Consider the following 5443-nt stretch of genomic DNA (forward strand, 5'->3'; position numbering starts at 1 on the left):
GTTCTACTCTTAACAATTTCCCCATTTTCGGCTCTCAGTTTTACTTGAAGCTCTGACAGTGGTATATGGACGCTTGAGGAGAATGCTCACGGGAAAAACAGGGGAATTACGGTTGTAACAGAGTAGATAAACGGTATGGTGCAGAACTTGTGATCGGGGTTTTGAACAGAGAGGTGAGGAAAAAGAAAAGAGAGAGATTTACAGTAAAAACGAGAGTGGTGTCTTAAAACGAGAATGGAAACGGTGGCAGCGACAGAGAGTCGTGTTCAATTGAAACTGCTGTTTAACGGGGAGTCGTGTTCAATTGAAACTGTTGTTTAACGGGTTTTAATGAATTGCAATGGGTGGCATATGGGCAGAGGACGTGGTGGCAAAGAGTCCAGCACATAATCAAATTGGCGTTATCCTTCTTCAGGCACGCGGAATACATCAAACTGTCAGTTAATAACTCAATTTTTTCACGCGGCGGCAAAAAAAGAGGCTCCAAAGAACCGAATATTTCTCCCAGACCGCCACGAATTTTCTCAAACGGTTTCTGGGTTATCTAATTAACCCACCTGGAAAAAAAACCCATGTTTTAGTTTTTTGAAATTCGTCTCCATTTGGGCAAATCGAACGTTTGAAGTTTGACGTTTTTCCTGTGTTTACGCATTTTTCCTGAGTTAACAGTTCTGCATTCGGCTGTGAAATTGATTTTGAAATTTTTTTTTTATATGGAATACTTGGAGGAGAGGCGGCTGAAGGATCTGATCAAGAAGCATTCCGAGTTCATTAGCTACCCCATTTATTTGTGGACTGAGAAGACCACCGAGAAGGAGGTCAGTGACGACGAAGAGGAGACAGAGGAGAAGAAGGAAGATGAAGGGGATATCCAGGAAGTGGAGGAGGAAAAGGAGAAAGATAAGAAGAAAAATAAGGTAAAGGAAGTGTCACATGAATGGAGTCTCGTCAACAAGCAAAAGCCCATCTGGATGAGAAAGCCAGAGGAGATTACAAAGGAAGAGTATGCATCGTTCTATAAGAGTCTCACCAATGATTGGGAGGATCACTTGGTCGTGAAGCATTTCTCTGTAGAGGGTCAATTGGAGTTCAAGGCTGTTCTCTTTGTTCCGAAGAGGGCTCCATTCAATCTCTTTGATACAAAGAAGAAGCTCAACAATATTAAGCTTTATGTGAGAAGGGTTTTCATAATGAACAACTGTGAGGAGCTTATTCCCGAATACCTAGGGTTTGTGGACTCCGATGATCTGCCCCTGAATATCTCTCGGGAGATGCTGCTGTTTGCAAGAGACATGAAAAAAACTAAAGGAGACGTAATGCTTTTGCAGGTTCGTTTTAAGGCCAAAGCTTGATCAGGGAGGCAGATTTTTTTATTGAAGCCACAGCGAAAACTAGGAATGGAGATAGCCATAGATTGTTTTTTCCTCTGAAATTGTGAATTTTTGTATTGCTTAGTCATTCCTGCATTTTCATTTTATTGCACTAACATCTTTGACTGTAAATTCGAAAAACAGAGTGGTGGCTGCGGAAACCGGTATCAGCTGCGGAAACCTGGTATCAGCTGCGGAAACCAGTGTCACAGCAACCACTTAGCTAAATAGAGATAGTTAGGCAATCTTAATGGAAATGATCATGGGGAAATAACTTTTATTGATGAAATGGATGGCATGGAGTGAAAATGGAAATGAAATGAAGTTTATTTTTTTCTCTTCTCCTTTTTTTTCTCTTCTTTTTTTTTTTCTTGAATCAATTGAAGTGATGAAGTTTATTTTGTCTCCTATTTTTTTTTTTAACAATTCTTTTTCTGATCCTCCAGATCACACAGAGTGCAGGAGGAGAGCATACTCAAGAATTATTATTTTTTCTTTTTTTACTTAACAATCCTTTTTCTGATCCTCTAGATCACACAAAGTGCAGGAGGAGAGCATACTCAAGAATTGTTAATTTTTTTTTTCAGATGTAAGAAATAAGGTCTCCTAATTACACTTCCCCGGCAATGGCGCCAAAATGTCTAGTCAATTTAACGTCTTAGATTGCTCTACATAAATTATCAATCCGGGTATCGTAAACTGATGAAGTGTGGTGCACTATATGTGCTTAGTTAACCTTTCTCTTACATCGTTGTTTTATAGTTTATGTTGTTTTTGGGGTTTTGTTCTTGTTGGTTTTCTAAGGTCTTAAGAATACTTTTAAAGGACAAGTATGGATAAAGATTTCAAGACAAGGCCTATGTCCTTAATGGTAATTTCCAAAACTTAGCACTTCAAAAGAACTTAAAACATGTTATTGATGGAGTTAGTATTTAAACAAAAGTGTAAATATACAACTAGTTCAATCAAAATAAAATGCAATAATCAAATAATGAGAGAATGACTATGAGACCTAGTATCCTTGCTGCTTCAACAAAAGGACAAGATGATTCTATCACGTCATTAGTTCATTAAAAGGCTATGTGCATCACTAATCTACAATCAACTTGAAAGCAATTTATGTACAATAATATACATGTTAAAAAGAAAATAAAATGCAGTAATTCAAACTGTACATTAATATACATGAAAATCAGAAAAAGAAATACAAGAAAATAAAGTAAAGACATCTGTACATTAATATACATGAAATAAGAAAAAGAAATGCAAGAAATTAAAGTGACAACTATACAAGGCAGGGGCCCCCTACCACCTATGAAATCAAAGCAAAATTAAACACACTTGCATAAATTAAAATTGCATGAATGAAAATCTAATCTACCTTACATTCTACAAAGCAATATTTACAAAATGAAATCTACTCTACTTACATCCTAATATGCTCCATGACATCTACTTCACATCTCCTTCCATGTTGAGAACATCAAAGCTTTATTCAATTTCTTCAAAAGTGCAAAGTACAACAAAGCTCTCCAAAGCTTTCAAAAGCCATGGGACTAACAAGCTAAAAGGACTAAGAAAAGACTAGCAAATGAAGGAGAGAGATCTCCTATTTATACAAAAAGATGAGAGCCATCTCATTAATGATAGTCCATGAATCTCTCCCTCTACCTCTAGAGTCCTAATCAAAATAGGAACTGATAAGACACATGTCTTTTTAGAGTTACAATACAATTAGGAGATGTGACACATATCCTCATGATCCCATGATTCTTTCCAACCAAATTCAAATTTGGCCTTAGAGTGCCACATAAGGGTCTTCTAGAAGCCTCCTTTCAACCTACACATGTCAACAATCTCAACCCATTTGTTAGGTATAAGCATATGCACATTATTTTCTAATGTTTAACCACAAATTCACTTAAAAGGCTTAGAAATAATAAAGATTGGAAAAACATAAAGGTGGCCCAATGATAATGAAAGAGGCATGAATGTGGTGACATAGTAGTGAAATGGAGGTGAAATGGAGGTGATATAATGGACATAATAGTGAAAGTGTAATGGAAATGAATGACATTTTCAAGGCTCAACACAGAGTTGATGGGTTCGGTTTCTACTGATCGCAATGTTCATTGCATGCACGTCTCCTCCAAATGATCCATTTAGTTTTGCAAAGCCCTTCCTTGTTTGGCCGAGCTTCTTTGGTTGTTCTACCCTCCCTCCCACCCATTTTTTGAGGGAAGGGACTTTGCATCTCATGTACTTAGATATTATTGTATTCAGTCTTGGATCATGTTTTTACTAGGTGCATTATGTATATGGGGCACATTGTATTATTTTCTAGCTCTGTTATGCCAGTGTGTCATGTACCATTCAGCTTGTGCTTTATTGTTCAATTTCATGTTTCTGGGCGAACCATTATTTTGTACTAAGTTATCTCAAAGGGTATGGGTATGTCTCCCCCACCTCATTGAGGTTCGATACCACAAAAAAAAAGAGACTTGCATTAGTCTCACCCCCTTTGTCACTATCCTCTCTCAGCTTCAGCTTCATTAGTCTCTCTCTCTCCTTGACTCCCCTGTGTTGTCTAAGTGATTGTGTCTTTACAACATACTTCGGTCATACATTTTTCTCCTAACACTACTACATTGGGGGGAAATCTGTTATCGCCAAAAAATTGATCATCTAGCCTTGGATCGAAATACACCATGTAAAGACCATTTTACCATAGTAAAATTGCTTTCACTATGAGAAATTACCTAATAAACCACCTTTATTAAGTAATTTATAGTCAAACCCATGAAGAATAATTAAATAAATCACTATTTATTTGATATTCTTCTAGGAATAATTAATTAAATCATTGTTTTATTATTATTCCTTGTCAAATTTGACCCAATCATGAAAAATAAACAGATAAATCATCATTTATCTTATTTTTTCTCTAAAAATAATTAATTAATCACTAATTAATTATTATTCTTTGTTAAATTTGACTAAATCCCTTAGGAATAATTAAATAAATCCTTATTTGTTTATTATTCCTTAACTAATTTATTGAGATAATAAATAAATCATTTATTTATTTATTATTTCTAAATAAAATTTTAAATACATTTTCCCTCCTAAACAAATATAATAAAATATTCCAGGTGGTTATTCCAAGAATGGGATCAATAATATTTTATTATTGCTCATTATTCGAGGATAACTCAATATTTTGTTATAAATAGGAGGGTTTTTCATTCATTATTCACTTTTGATTATTTTCATTGTTGCACTCATTGTTGTAACTCTGATTATTTTCATTGTTGCACACCATATTTTTTTTGGGTTTATGCATTATAGAGGAGAGAGACTCTATAGAAGCTGAAAGCGTTTGAGGATTGCCAAGAACCCATCCCATAGAGGGGGACTGGTAACATATATTTGTTCCCTTCACAGGTGTTATAATAAAATCATTCTTTATAAATCTGGTTTCCATTGGATGTTTTGGGGTTATTACTCTTTATTTTACTGTTTAACTATGATTGTAGCATAGATCAGGATTTTGGCAGGTTTTGTTTCTATCAATAGCTGCAGATCTATAATGTTTAATAGTCATTTGTATTGTTGAGATCGTTTTTCATCCACGATCTTAATTGGGTTCTTTTCGTACATCATTGAGAAGAAAACACTACAACACTACCACTCCACTGATCTTGAAAGGTTGTTGATCTTTCTTTTTGAAAGGTGTGCAGTTGCCTCCTTAAGGGAAAAGGTTTTGATTGTGCATCTCTCTTCCTTGGAAAGTCATTTGTACATTCTCATAAGGGAAGGATCCGCGAATAAGTCTGGTGATGGCCCCTATCCCTATGGAGGCCAACCAAGGTACCCTTCCAAAAGGGGATCCTTGTGCTTTTCGTTTCTTTGGAAACGTTGGTACCTACTTGATGGCCACTTTGAATATTCTTGGATTGAATGTTGGACTACCAGTTTGGCTATGGTCCACTCCAAATATTCCTGATGTTCTTGAAGCTTCTCATATGAATGCTTTATTTCAAGGGCATCAAATGGGTGTTAATTGTTCATCT

General features: G+C 35.7%; 1 pseudogene; it reads left to right on the forward strand.

Annotated features, from left to right (window-relative positions):
* Positions 1-713: 713 nt before the first annotated feature.
* Positions 714-1352, forward strand: LOC149246398 (heat shock protein 90-1 pseudogene; annotated as a pseudogene).
* Positions 1353-5443: the final 4091 nt, after the last annotated feature.

The sequence above is a fragment of the Pinus tabuliformis genome, chromosome 7, assembly GCF_031772625.1.
Source record: "Pinus tabuliformis cultivar Carrire ecotype Pingquan chromosome 7, CPIR1, whole genome shotgun sequence".
Classification (NCBI taxonomy): domain Eukaryota; kingdom Viridiplantae; phylum Streptophyta; class Pinopsida; order Pinales; family Pinaceae; genus Pinus; species Pinus tabuliformis.